This window comes from Pinus tabuliformis, chromosome 1_2, assembly GCF_031772625.1.
Source record: "Pinus tabuliformis cultivar Carrire ecotype Pingquan chromosome 1_2, CPIR1, whole genome shotgun sequence".
In the NCBI taxonomy this organism is placed as follows: Eukaryota; Viridiplantae; Streptophyta; class Pinopsida; order Pinales; family Pinaceae; genus Pinus; species Pinus tabuliformis.
Window position 1 is genome coordinate 766,127,613 of NC_142298.1, and position 16,006 is coordinate 766,143,618.

At 35.1% G+C, this 16,006-nt stretch overlaps 1 long non-coding RNA gene across 3 annotated transcripts in view; it reads left to right on the forward strand.

Moving 5' to 3' along the window:
• The window catches only part of LOC149208083 (uncharacterized), a 102,668-nt gene extending 89,407 nt beyond the window's left edge, over positions 1–13,261 (forward strand). For all 3 annotated transcript variants that reach the window (XR_016252071.1, XR_016252072.1, XR_016252070.1), the window contains exon 5: positions 12,594–13,261. This is a non-coding gene — a long non-coding RNA (uncharacterized LOC149208083). The remainder of the gene's footprint in view (positions 1–12,593) is intronic.
• The last annotated feature ends 2,745 nt before the right edge of the window (positions 13,262–16,006 follow it).

The following is a 16,006-nucleotide window of genomic DNA, read 5'->3' on the forward strand; positions in this document are numbered from 1 at the left end:
GCAAGGGACAACTAACTAACATTGGGACAATTGTATGGTACTTAGCAGCAAATACATCAAGCATGCAATGCTATAGCTAGCATGCAAGGGACAACTAGCATGGAACAAGAAGCATGCTAAGGACAACAAGCATGCTAGGGACAATAAGCAAGAAAGGGACAACAAGCAAGCAAGGTGCAGCCAACACATAGGTTAGGATGGCAACATGGTGTAGCAATGGCACATAATGCAGTACAGTGATGGGTATAGTCATGATTAATGAAACATGATGAGATGCAGCATAGTGATGATGGGTGCAACATGGTGCAGCGCGGTGAGGTGCAGCATGATGACGAAATGTAGCACAACGATAGGTGAAGGAGTCACCTTGGAGAATTAGTTGAAGCAACATGTCTTCAACTGATCTCATGTATCATCTTCTTAGAGATAATCTATGCTCTTATCTAGATAAGTCAAAATGTTGACTTCTGTTGTAAACGTACTATCTCTCTCTCTCTCTCTGTTGAACTATTGAAGAACATATAAAAAGAATTGATCATTGGTTTCCCCACATTGGGGTTTGTCACTTGCTAGCGACACATCTTGTGTCCTCTTGTCTTGGCTTGTCTTTTGCGATTTATGTTTATGTTCTATCTGCAGTTTACTTTAATGGTGATGTTATTGCTAATCTGGAAAAGATATTGAGCTAATTGTGAAAATTGAAATAAATTGCTCTAAGCATAGAACATACCTAAAATTTAGGTGAGACTTATATGTATTTTGAGGCATGCAACTCCACTTGTAATGTTGAGATACATATTTAATCATCCATCCAATTCCATCTTGGGATACATATTTAATCATCCATCCAAATTCCATCTATGATATTATGACAAAAAGTATTGTTTATGCAAGCTATCTATTGACAATATTGAGATAAACAATTAACATAAGTCTTGCAATCCACTCGTGACGTTGGCCAAATCATATTATGGAAGTTTACTTTAAAATTGTGTAATGTGTGCTCACTTATTTGACATTATATATATATATATATATATATATATATGTGGGTGTGGGTGTGATTGTTGTATTAAATTTTAATCATGATATATATATATATATATAAAATAAAGGCAAGATTCATATCCATTAAATTCACATCAATTTATTAAAAAATAATAATAAACATTTACCCAACCTCCACACTATCCAACGTGGACTCCTAATGCATCAACAAAATAAAATAATTCAAATGTCATCTCACTTCGAGAAAGACAACAACTGACGAGGAGTCACTAACTAAGAAGTGATATAAATAGAGCGTCTAAGACTCAATTCTTGTAATTGAATCATTCTATATACCAAATAGAAAACATATCCTCTATTTTGGTGATGGAACTAAATGTGGTGGGCTGGTCCTATCGTAAACTATAAGAATTTCCAGTAGAATGCTTCATATAGGGAAAGAAAGTTGCATTTGATGGAAAAAATAGAAGCATGATTACTACTTTTAGTTATAAAAACAATTTCAAGTAACACTTCCTCTCTACTAAATAATGGAGTCTTAAAGCGAAGGTCGTTGCTTCCATCCTCACTGACAAGTGTTTACTCCGGACGCATACACAAAATATAATATTTGAGACTGAATTATTGGCTCGTGTGTGACTTGGGAAAGGCTTCAATCTTCAGTATGTGTTTACTCAAGACACAACCACAAAATAAAACAATTGAGATTTAAATTTAATTTGGAAAAAACATGAAATAAAAAGGTGAAAAGCTATAAATTGAAAAAGCTTTAAAAAAAAGTTTGAAGACGGAATTTGTCTTTGTTAGGTGGGAAACTAGCCATCAGTTGAAGGCAGCTGGCGTCTTCTAGGAGAAATCAAAACTCAATTTGGAGTGTTAGGGATGAATTAGGGCGTCTTCTACAATCACAAGTGGAAATACATAGAGATGCTCTTCATCACTTTAGTAATCATTATAGTGAAAGAGATGCACCTCCTTTCGCCAATCAGATGGAGTTCTACAACCTATTCCCTATCATGGTTGATGAGGAGGGCAAAGATCAAATGGAGAGATCGGTCACAAAGAACGAGGTTTTGGCGGTCCTGAAATAAATGGCAAGAGGTAAGAGTTCGGGACCAGATGGCTGGTCCGTGGAATTGGATATTCACTTCCAGGACATAATGCTCGATGATCTTACAAATTTGGTAGAGGAGTCCCGAAGATTATGTAGGGTAACAAAAGCAGTGGATGCAACTTTCATTACACTAATACCTAAGGTAATGAAGCCCTTTTCCTTCTTGGAATTTCATCCATTTTCATTGTGCAATACAATCTATACGCTGATATCCAAGACCATTGCAAATCGAATCAAGCCATCACTGTCAAAGTTTGTCTTTGCTATTACAATTTGGCTTTCTAGAACAACGACAAATTAACGATGCAGTTGCCATTGCACAAGAATGTATACACTCCATCAAGACCTGTTGGATTGAAGCTTGCCTAATGAGGATAGATCTTATGAAAGCCTATGATTGTGTCAACTGGGAATTCTTGAGAATGATCCTAATTAAGAACGGTCTTGGTGCACATACAGTGGAGTGGATCATGGCTTGTATATCGTTTGTTAATTTTGCGGTCATCATCAATGGCCTCCCCACAAATTTTTTCAAGGCATCTCTGGGTATTAGACAGGGATGTGCCCTATCTCCTCTCCTTTTCTTGTTGGTGATTGATGGATTAACTAGAAGGATTTCAGATGCGCACGAAAGGGGTATCATTACAAGATGCAGGTTGACAAATGACATTTCCCTTACACACTTGATGTTCGTGGATGATGTGCTTGCAATTGGTAAGAGGCAGTACTCAACGAATGGAAGGATTTATTTGAGATTATAAGATATTTCGCTGAGGTGTCTGGTCTGTTAATGAACAATATTAAGTCGGTCTTGATATCAACAGACCCTAAGTGGGAAACGATGAAGGAGATTACATCTTTATTCAATGTCTAGGTCAATCTCTTTGGATGGAGGGTTTAAGTACCTTGGTTTCTTCTTGAAGCCGAACGATTATGAAAACAAAGACTGGGATTGGTTATCTCAGAAATTTGAGAAGAGGCTACACTTATGGTCTCATAAGTGGTTATCACTAGGAGGCAGACTCATTATGATCAAATTTGTTTTACAAAGTATCTCCATATATTGGATGCATATATTCAAATTGTCCAAGGGTATTGTAAACAGGATCAACTCTATCATTACGCAATTTCTGTGGGCTGGTACTGGTTCCGATAGCAAAATCAAGGGTGGTCAGCGCTAGGAGGTAGACTTATTATGCTCAAATATGTTTTACAACGTATCTCCATATATTGGATGCATATATTCAAATTTCCCAAGGGTATTGTGAACAGGATCAACTCTATCATTACGCAATTTTTGTGGGCTGGTACTGGTTCCGATAGGAAAATCCACCTTATCTGAAGGGAGGTGTTGGCTAGTCAAATAGATGAAGGTGGATGGGGTTTCAAAGATACAAAATGTTTTACTTTGGCCTTATTGCTCAAAAAATTTTGGAGGGCAGTGTGCGATGATGGATTATGGCATCGGATCATTAAAGTTAAATATCTTAAAAACAAGGACTTGTACTATTGGATAAGAGAGGGAGCTCCTGATCCTAAGGCGGTTTCGCAATCTTGGAGAAGCCTGTTGCAAACAAAACATTGGTTCCTTGGGAACCTAAGATGGGAGATCGACTCAGGATCTCTTTCGGAAATCGGATTGGACACATTCATTGGAGTGGAAGGTAATCATACTCTATCTTTATCCATGATTTCCTTTTTACATGAATTGGGTATATATGTTCTTAAGGATATAGCTAGTACACTTGAGATAGTGTCGCATTCAACCTCTTGGAAAGAAGCCGGGGATTTGGGTCTAACGGGACACTTTGCTGAAGAATGGAAATAATATATATTACAGTTGAAGTTTGTAGGGATAATGTTGACTCCAAAGGAAGACAAACTAACTTGGTGTGGTGGATTTCAAAAAGGTCAAATTAAGGTAAATGAAGCATACTCCATAATTAAGCAGGTTTCATCTGTGGATCTTTGCTACAACTGGTTCAACAAGTCATGGAGGTGGAATATGCCACAAAAACTCAAATGTTTCATACGGTTAGTGGTTTACAACAGAATTCTGACATGGGATAACCTTATCAAGAGGGGATTCCAGGGCCCAGGTGTTGAAAAATGTAACTAGTGTATGTCTTCATAATTGTATTTGAGTCATGATGTAATATATTTGTCAAAAGAAAGAAAATAAATTGTAAAAGAAAATTGATTTATTAAAGCATGGGTTTCTAAAACCAACTCAAAATATAAGAAGAGATAGATCAACGACTTCAAAATAAGCCTCTTCGAGGGGGAAACCTCCTTTACATTACACATGAACAATTCTTGAATGATACAAATGACAAGACCTCATTTCTATATATAGGAGTCTAAAGGGTCACAATATAATCAAAGCCGACATAACAATAATAATGTGAGGGCACAACAATAACAATAGTGGGCTTCTATGGGGCACAATAATAACAATATGGGGACTACATAGGCACAACAATACAATAAGGGGATTGCACTAATAACAATAAGGGGATACACTAGTAGTATAGGGACCTAACATGCCCCATCTCCTTCAAAATTTGTTGTCCTTAGTGCTTGAGTAGTTTTGGATGCTTCTGTATAAAATGCTCATCCTCCCATGTGGAATCTTCAGCAGTTAAGTTCTTCCACTTGATGAGATACTCTGAAATTAATCGATTTTGTAGTTGTCGGGTTCTTGATTTTGTGACTGCTTCAGTGTCCAACATGATTATTCCTTCCTCCTCAAGTTCCTGCAATATTGTTTGAACTGGGAGCTTGTCACCTATAACCTTCTTTAAGCATGAAACATGGAAAATTGGGTGCACTCGGGGAGATGCAAGAAGCTCCAATTTGTATGCCATAGTACCAATCTTCTGCAGCACCTTGTAAGGAACATATTACTTTGGTGATAATTTGTTATCCTTCTTAGCTTGCTTGAGGGACATTTGTTTGTATGGTTGTAGCTGTAAAAATACCCAATCGCCTACATCAAAACTTCTTTCGTTGCGATGTTGATCTGCCTGTTGTTTCATTTGATTCTGTGCCAAAGTGAGGTTATCCTTTAAGAGTTGGATAACTTGTTGTTGATGCTTGATGTGATCTTCCACTACTTGAACCTTAGAATGATTGTCCAAGACTTTTTGGAGATCTGTAGAAATAGATGATTTCACTGTTTGAACCTCTAGTGAACATAATTGTGCAATTATGCCCCGTTGTTCTTTATTTAGAAGCTTTGTCATGCCATTAGAGTTGATTATCTTTCCTGGTTTCCCTGCGATACCCCTTAATTCAACTTCCTTTCCTTCCGAAAAATAATTCAAGAAAAGTTCTTGAAAATTAAAAGCTATCGTACCCAAAGATTGTAACCATTGGACTCCTAATACAACATCAACACGACCCATTGGAATGGAAAGCATTGGACTATTCAATACACATTTTTCCATGGATAGCTTGATATTAGGGCACTTTCTAGAGCAATTTATGGTTCCTCCATTTGAAACCATCACTTGACACTTTGCTGCTGGATATAGGAGGCAATTCAATTCCTTGGCTATCTTACAATGAATAAAATTATGGGTACTACCCGAATCAATCAACACTATTACCTTTTTCTTTTTGATATGTCCTTCTATCTTGAGAGTTTGAGGAGTGGTAATCCCTGTCAATGCATTACAAGATATGGTCAGATTCATTTCTTCTTTCTCTAAGGTTGGTTCTTGGTGTATATCCTCTTCTTTTGACGTTTCTTGTTCATTTTTTCCCTCCTTTTCCCATTCTATGTAAATTAATTTCTTCTCAGCACACTTATGACCTTTAGTGTATTTGCTATCACAACTGTAACATAGACCTTTTGCTCTTTTTTCTTCCAATTGTTGTGGTGTCAACCTTGTAGGTTGTGGAAGGCTAGGAGCAACAACACTTCCATCTTTATAGTTGTGAGTGGTAGGATTCCTTATTGTCATAATCTTTCTTTCAATTTTGTTTGCCATCCTAAATGCCTTCTCCAATGAATCAGGTTCCCAAAGACGAACCTCATATTCGATGTTATCCTTTAAAGTCCCTATGAAGACATCAATCCTTCTGCTCCTGGAATATCATTTACCCCTTATATTCAATTTTTAGAAGTCCTCAATGTGCTCTGCTATTGAACCCTTTTGTTTGAGATTTATCAATTGGCTAAAGAAGGTGTTGCTCTTTGTACCCTCATAATGTGTTATTATTTCCTCCATGAAAATTTGACCAGGTGACAAGTGGTTTACGAGAAAAAAGCCCTCTATACCATATAAACTGATTCGTTTCTAAATATAAAGATGCAATATGTACGTTTTGTGGCGGTTGCACATCAGGTAGAGCAAAATTTTGCTCCATCTGTAGTATCCAAGTTACCGGATCCTTGCCATCAAACTTCCTCATATCTATTTTTGGAATATGGCGGGTCATCAATCCAACATTAAAGTTTATGAAATCATGATTAACATTTCTTTTATTTTCATCATGAGTTTCCTCTACTACCTTTTTGCCATTAGGAAGCCTTTCTTGTAGCGATTTTGTCCCACCTTCCTTCAAACCCTCCATGTCTTTCTACAAATCTTCTATGTCTCCATTTAATTTTTCTTCTATACCATTGATCTTATTGATCATATCTTCGATCCTTCAAATCATCCCTCCAATTTTGCTTACTAGGTGTTTCTATTTTCTTGATTCAAGACATTCTTTTTCTTGCTTTTAGGAGTTCAATCTTGAATCTGTTGTATCTCTATAATTTCGGATCCCCAAGGTCTGAAATTTTGTCCTATGGTATCCCTATGAGTCGTCTTTCCAATCCCACAATTATGATTGAGATTGGATTCTCCAAGAAAGGGCTATGCCCAATCTCCTGCGATGACTTGATTATAGACTGGTTTAGTATAGCGAACTTGTACGAGGTGCCACGTGTCACTGTTTCCACCTTTGGCCCTGAAAACGATACCCAACGTACTACAGTCCGTCCTCTTTATGTCACTTCTACGAAATTTGAATCTGATGCTCAAAGAGAAAGTTATGACGATTTTCCCAAGGTTACCTGTTTGAGATGGAATTTGGGAGCCTGTAAAAACCCTAACTTCCTCAGTTCATATATCCGAAAATATAGCTAGACAAGATCTGAAATTCGGTCACGAGGTTCATCAAGATTTTGGCTCAAATGGGTTTTAATTTCAGCGTTTGAAGCTTCGTAGTAAAAAATTTATAGTGAAGATTCCACGATGACCTGGTTGAAGCAGCGAAACACTAAAATCCAAAGCTCTGATTCCAAATGTTATGAAACCAACTCACAAAATAGAAGAAGGATAGATCAACAACTTCAAAATAAGTCTCTTTGAGGAGGCAACTTCATTTACATTACACAAAGGAACGATTCTTGGATGATACAAATGACAAGACCTCCTTTCTATATATAAGAGTCTAAGGGGTCACAATATAATCAGAGCCGACATAGCAATATTAATGTTAGGGCACAACAATAATAATAATGGGCTTCTATGGGGCACAATAATAACAATATGGGGGCTACATGGGCACAACAATACAATAAGGATGTTTCACTAATAACAATAAGGGGAAACACTAGTAGTCTAGGGACCTAACAGTTTCATGCTTGGTTCATTGGTCAATAGGTCAAAGCACCCATTGAGTGCTCTAGGATTTTTGTTGAGTCAAAGTCAAAGTCATTATGTAAGAGACCCTTCTTGGGCTCATTGTGTCAAAGAAAGAAAAAGTTTCTATGTCAAAATTATGTCTTGTCCTCCTCCATCAAGTTGGCTTTGCCCCCTATCAAGTCAGCCTCTCCTACCATTCATGTCGGCCTCAATAGAATAGACATAAACAACTATTTATAGCAAGTGAACTCGACCTAATTTGAGAAGAGACAAGTAATTTTGATCTGCAATATTTTAGTGAGAAAGAAGGATGTGAAGTAGCCTAAAAGGAGTTGAAAAGGATGCCGAAATTGTCTTTCATTCTGTCACACGTAAGAGGAACATCGTACCACAGAGATTTGATGTATTGCAGGGTCGAGAGTACAAAGAAGAGACAAGAGAGATCGAAAATTGCAGAAGTACAGAAGGACGAAGTCTATTGGATCAGTTGAAGTATTGATTTGTCTTTGAAAGAAGATTCTTAAAGGCTGACTTGATGGATGGAGGAAAGATTGTGTCATGGTCAAAAAGGTCTTGGTTTGTCTCATCTTGATTTGATTCTACTAGAAGAAGAGTTTGACTGGGTTTTTCCCTTCATATGGGTTTTGAACTGGCTGAGTGCCTACATCTGATGTTCATTTGTCTTTAATGATCTTCATGTATTGATAGTTTTTTGATGAACAAGAACATAATAATAATAATAATCTAATAAGATTGTCACGAGCAACTATCAAAGATAAGATAAATCAAAATTAAATAAGCCCTAACTAAGCTGCCATAGATTTCTCAACACAAGGTAGGTGCGGTTTATGTTTGGCTCAAGTAGAAGATGTTAACCTCTTTTCTTGCAGTGTCCCTTTTTGGCTTCAGTGTAGTTCAGGGTGTTCAACATTATGAGCTTCAGAGCAGGTTGGGATAGGACAAACATTGGGGCATGTCTAAGGCAGTGGTTTGCTGAGTACAAGTCTTAGAGACATTTGCCGTTTTTTTTCCTATGGGGAATTTGGAGGGAAAGGAATGCCTGCATTCTTGAGCAAGTGCAACCAGATGTGAGGAGGACTTGCGTTAAGATTTCGACATATTTTAAGGAATATGGTCTCCATTGTGGGAATTTACAGGGTAAGTTCCCTAGACAGAACACTAAAGGACACTGCTCACAAACAGATCACAGATCAGCGTATTGTTAACGTGGTTAAAACCCTCAAAGAGGGAAACAGTCCACGGCCTGAGCCAAGGCGGCCACTTCAGGCAATTTATTAATAAAAGAATGAAAATTTACATAAGCTTCTCTCATGAACGGTTACCCTACAAATGACCCTCCATGCTCTTTAAATAGATATCATGGACCAATCGGGTGTTAAGCCATGGATCAAGTGTCGGTAATACCGAGGAGAGAATGAATTGTCGGATCACTTCATGTCTAGAACATATCGTGACCGTAGGATTGTAAGTTATAAAAGTACATAGTAAAGAAACATACTTTACCTAACTCTACACTAGACCAAGTTATACTTAACTATTTCCTATCTGTCGGAATATCCTAATATCCATGAGGACAAGAATCCACAATCTAATCGGTGCCCAAGGAACTTGGGGTTCAAAGACTTTAACCATTTCAGCTGGTTTAGCGATAAAGGATCCAACACCAGGGCAAAACTTCTTGCATTGTGAGGAGTCTTATCTTGTTCCAAATGGATTGGAATTGAGGATATCATCATATTCAAAGACTCCAAGGTAGTTGTTGAATGGCCAAGCAAGAGATATAAATTGGAGACTCTTGAGTTTTCTAACTAGAAGAGCAGGATCAGGGTGTTGATTAATGAATTCAGAAGGGTTTCTATTTCCCATATCTACAGAGAACAAAATAGCGAGGCAGACTTATTGTCAAAAGAAGGATGCAGTGCAAAACCGAGGAATATCAACTTCTAGGCTTTTGAAAATGGATGCCTTCAGTGGACTGGATATATCATGATATGATGGGAAGTCATAGGACCAGAGTCTCATGTGATTGCACTAAAAGGTGCTCTACAACCCAATATATGTTAGATTGTAGATGTAATGTAAGTATGCAATCAATTTGAACAGTCGGTCTAATTAAAAACAAAAAAAAACAAAAAAAGTTAAAAGTGGTATCAAGGATGAGTGTAAAAATTTAAATGTTAGCTCAAATAATAATAAAAAATTAAAAGTAATAAACAAGAAGTTAAAGGTAATAAATAAAAAGTTAAAAGTAATATAAACCGAGTATGAGTGTAAACTTTAAACATTAAATGTTGGCTTAATTAATAATAAAAAGTTAAAGTAATAAAAATAATAAAATTCAATTTGTTATTAACTTTTGAATAGGCTTTGTTACAATACCATGGCTTATCAATACCACATGCCCAAAAACCATAACCTATTTCAATTTTCTTATAACAATACAATATTCTTAACCATGGAAATTTATCTCCACTTTAACTTGTAAAAAATGGACTTTGTTACAATATCATGGGCCAATACCATGGCTTATCAATACCACATGCCCAAACACATAACTTATTTCACAATCAAAATATTTTATGTAAGTATGAAAATGTTTGCAGTGGTATGATCCGGATTATCCACAGTTTCATGTTCATTCCGTCGACGTTTCAAACCCCAAAGGGGGTCCATCATCAGGACTAAATCAGAAAGAATATGAATGTTCTTAACCATGGATATTCACTTCCACTTTACCATTAATATTATTAACTTGCAAATATGTTTTGTTACAATACATGGCTTATCAATGTTACATGCCCAAAAGACAACTTATTTCACAATCAAAATATTTTATAATAGTATGAAAATATTCTTGGCTATGGATATTCACCCCCACTTTACCATGGATATTATTAACTTGTAAATTGGCTTTGTTACAATACCATGGTTTATCAATACCACATGCCCAAAAAACATAACTTATTTCACAATCAAAATATTTTATAATGATATGACAAGATTATTAACCATAGATATTGACCCACTTTTGCTATTGATACTTGTAAATAGGCTTTGTTACAATACCATGGACCAATACCAAGGGTTATCAATACCACATGCCCAAAACTCATAACTTATTTCAGAATCAAAATATTGTATAACGATATGACAAAATTCTAACCATGGATATTATTAACTTGTAAATAGGTTTTGTTACAATACCATGGGCCAATTCCATAGCTTATCAATACCACTTGCTCAAAACCATAAATTATTTCAAATTTAACATTGAACCTATATTTTGGATCAATCATGTTCATTGTTCAAATTTAAGAGGGGGTGGGGTGGTGAGAGAGAGAGGGAGGAAAGAACAAAAACATAGAGAGATAGAGGTGGAGAGAGAGGGCATGACAAGGGAGAGATGGAGAGAGAGTGAAGGAGAGAGGAGAGGGGGGAAAACAAAGAAGAGGAGATGAGAGAGATAGGGAGAGAAGGGGAAGAGAGGGAGGGAGGCACAAAGATGGAGGGGAGAGAGATATGGAGAGAGGGAGGGAGATATAGTGACAAATTTGGAGAGAGAGAGAGAGAGAGAGAAGGGGAGAGAGAGGGATGGAGACAGTGACAGAGTTGAAGGGGAGAGAGAGGGATGGAGACAGTGACAGAGTTGAAGGGGAGAGAGAGAGAGATGGGGGTGAGAGATAGGGGAGGTGGGAGAGAAAGGGAGAGAGAGGAAGGAAGAGAGGGAGAGGAGGAGAGAGAGTTGGAGTTGGAGGAGGAGATAAAGGGAGGGAAAAAGAAATACATAGAGGGAAAAAGGTGGAGAGAGAGAGGGAGTGACAAGGGAGTAATGGAGAGAGAGTGAGAGAGGAGAGCAAAAGGGAAAAGAGAGGGGGAGAAAAGGGGAAGAAAGAGAGGGAGAGATAAATAGATGTAGAGAGTGAATCTGTATGTTTTGGGGGTGATATAAAGAGAGGGAATAAAAAAGAGACACATAGATACAAATATGAATATTATATAATATTATATAATCAACGTAGATCCATCTTAACCCCGAATCTATCAAGTGTAGAGGGGAATCAAATCTCTTAAGGTGCAATCATTTCCTTAAGTTTTGCACTCAAAAAATAGGTTTGCACCTCGAGATATTGGATCCCTCTTAGTTCTTGATAGATCCGGGGTTAAGATGGATCTACGCTGGTATAAATTGCTATTTCTGGTATACAATCATGACACACATATATTGTATTTTGTTTTTTTGACATCTACTTAGAGGTGGTTACCTTTATGTGTAAAGGGAAAAATAGAAGTTGTCTTCATAGAGATAGACACAGGTTAGTATCGAGAGAGATATTGTCAAAAGCTATGTAAGACGCAACAGGTTTATGCGACTGTTTTGGTACAACACGTAGTAAGTGGAGAACATCTTATGTGCATGAACTTTCTTTTATAATGAAAGATAGGGTTTTTTCTTCTTGAAAAAAAAGGTGGAGAACAGAGCTATATATCTCTCAAATCTTAAAATTTTTAACATTTTTCTCCTTCCTCCTCTATCCATGGTTAGGTTTGGTATGTCTGTGTGTTTGAAGTCTATGTGTGGTTTGGGTATGGATTGGTCTTGGTCTGAAGGTTGGATTGGATTGCAGAAAACTAGAGCAAACATCTTAAAGGGAAGGGCAAATAAAGTGCTCAACAATTTCTTGCTAGTAGATATTGGTTATTTTTGTTAGTAATTATATGAATGATATTGTTTTTTTTGAATCCAATGTTTCCTCTTATCTATGCTATGTTGTGAGAAGCAATATCATTCGTACCCTGTTTTCTTCCAGCCATACACCATACCACCAAAATGCAGTAAGGGAGAACAGAAGTAATCGATGTTGCTGTTATGCAAGTCCTGATTCGTTGAGATTTGTTCAAACTCCTACTCCAGGTACTTATGGATGACCTCGGTTCTCTCTTTCCCATTAATTTAGCAATGGTCAAATTGCAGCTTATTTATGGTTCTACCAGCTCAAGTAATTCAACCAGCTTCTTATTAGTTGTATATTGACTCAACCCACTTGTATTCTCTCTGTTATTTTGGTTTGGCCTCGTCTACGGAGGCAGAGGAATTGCCCGGATGGTCAAAAGTGCCCGGAATCTGGGCAAAAAAATTTAAAAAATTTTGTAGATGTAATTTTTGAATCATGTTTTTGATGGTGGAAATGGATTCAGCACTATCAAAAACGTCAAAAATACCTAAAATTATGAATTTTGACAGCTTTTATTTGGATTTACAAAATCCTTGCCAGATTTTTTCAAAATATCCCTGAAATTTCCATAACTTTAAGGGCAAAAAAACATAATTTTTAGACTACGGCTTTTGGTTTAACTTACTTCAGCGTTGCTTGTCGCTTGTTTATGACTCACCTGTTTCATAAACAACTTAGTTCTATTTCATAAACAACGTCTACTTTGTTTACTATTTATGTAATCAACCCAAAGATTTACTGCATTTACCTGCCGTGGTGCTGTCAAACCTCTTCATTACCTTTGCTTAAATTCATTACGCTTAGTTTAACATTCCATCAGTTTACACCTTCACTATTATCTCTGCTTTCATTAGTTTAACCTACCTATTTGGCCCATTTAGCTTCTGTCATTAACTCTGTTTTCAAGGAGTTCATGGAATGGATAGATGGATCAGGACAATTCTCGCAGCTTTTTTTCAAGGAGTTCATGGAATGGATAGATGGATCAAGACAATTCTCGCAGATTCAGGACCGACTATCTTCTCCAACTGTTCTTTCAATCTACTTTCCCATTTTCCTTGCATATTTTCCTAGACACGTTATTCTATGATTTACCATTTCATGTTTGCAATTAACTGGTAGCTTCAGAACTGGCTGGTTTCTCCAAACACTCTTTTAAATCCATTTTTTGGGTACTTTCACAGCTCTAATATTTTTCGGTTTACATTTGTATGCTCCCATTTAAGCCAATTTGATTCACTTATATTTATTATAATTTCTTGCAAATAGAGATATATCTATTTTAATTTCTTGTAAAAGTAGAATTTGTCCACAGTTTTAGCTATGAGCCAATTCTTGTTTGACTGAATTTTACATGGTATTAGTAAATTTAATGAAGTCTTGCAGTTTCCATTACCGTGCATTAGCCTAGTCACTGCTTTGAATCGAGTAGTTAACAAAATTTAAACAATGACCAAAGTTGTCATTAGTGAGCGTTTTGTTACCATGTGAAATTGGGTGTTGCAATACTTTCCGGGCCATTATATGGGCATATGATGTATAGAATATAGTGTAGTCTACTGGATGGGAAGCGAGATGCTCGCTCAGAAATGATGTATGTTGTATCTGATATGGTTCCTGGAATGACAAAATATGGAATTTGCACTCATATGGAAATATATATCGCTTTTTTTGTACTGAAAAAAAAAAAAGAAATTGGGTGTTGCTGGTTCAAAACTCTGTAGCTAGCAAAAGTTAAACAATGACCCCAGTTGTTATTAGAGAGCTTTTTGTTACCATGTGAAAATTAGGTGCATCTAAGCACGGCCTCTGGTACCGTACGCCACAGTGCTTGCTTGTTAGAAACTCTAGGACCTTAAGTTTTAAAGGAATTAATTGAAAAGGAATACGGGCACTGGCAAACATTCTCCTTGTATCATATCCAATAGATTTATTATAAATAGTTTAACCTGTTCCACGATAGAAATTTCATGTTTACTGTATTTTATATATCATGAAATTTTATTTCTGTGATGTTTGTTGTATTTTATGTAGTATGGAATTTATTTTTCCTTATTATCATAGATGTTGAATTTAATTGAATCTCTTAGGAAAAAGTGTTGGATTGTGGATGGTTATTTCTTCAGCTGACTTGCGGAAACGTAGTAAGATGGTTCTCGAACGTCTTATTTTGGGATTTTGTAATACGTGCAAGAAATTTGAAATTTATTATTATTGTGAATAGAATGTATTTATATTATTTTAATTATAAAAATGGAGAAATACAATTTTATTATTATGATTTATTAAGGATATTTATTTATTTATTTTTAATATTTATGTGTCATATTTAAAATCTATTCACCAAAAATGGTTTATGCTTGAAATTTGGTCTAAAGTCTACAAAAATATGGATATATCAATTTTTTTTAATTTTTTAAATACAAAAATATGGATATATTATTTCTTTTTATTTTTTTAATTACAGAAATATGGATATATTATTATTTTAATTATATGAGAGTTAAGTACATACATTATTATTTATTATTTTTATGGGAATGGTTTCTTCAAATGATAATTATTTCTTTTTAATTCTTTTAATTATATGAGAGTTAAGCATGTACATTATTATTTATTATTTTTATGAGAAAAGTCCTTTCAAATGTTTTTCTTAATGAGAAGAGTCCTTTCAAATGATTGAAGAAGGATAAGTTGTTATAGTTTATGTTATTTGTATATTCTATTTTCAGTTTTCTTAATCTTATATTAAAATATATAGTTTTAAACATTTATTTAACAACATATAATTTACTTTGTATTTACATATTGTGTTTTGATTTACAATAAAATCAATACACACAAATAAACATATAAAGATAGTCAAATTACCTATACCCATATATTTTCAAATATAAAAATACAAAAATAATCAAACCACTTATACACATACATTTTCAAATATTAAAAAAATACCATAAATTCGTATAAACAAACATGCTACACAATCTCATTTCATTACACAACAATTCTCTCATATAAGCAAACATACTACACAATCTCATTTCATTACACAACAATTCTCTCATTTTATTACACAACATTCAAAACATTCTCAAAACCACTTATACATGCATATCCAATCTCAAATGAGTAAACACATAATATATTATTACACAACATTCAAAACATTCTCAAAACCACTTATACATGCATATCCAATCTCAAATGAGTAAACACATAATATAGAATCCAAACAAACAAAAACATATATTATAATTTTTAAATCATTAAACAAACATAAACCAATATAAATACAATTTTAAATAAACAAATATATATAATTTTAAATAAATAAATACACATTAAATCATTAAACAAACATAAACCAATATAAATACAATTTTAAATAAACAAATATATATAATTTTAAATAAATAAATACACATTATGCAATTTATATGGCATAAAATATAATTATATTATAGAAATAATTTTATCTAATTAAA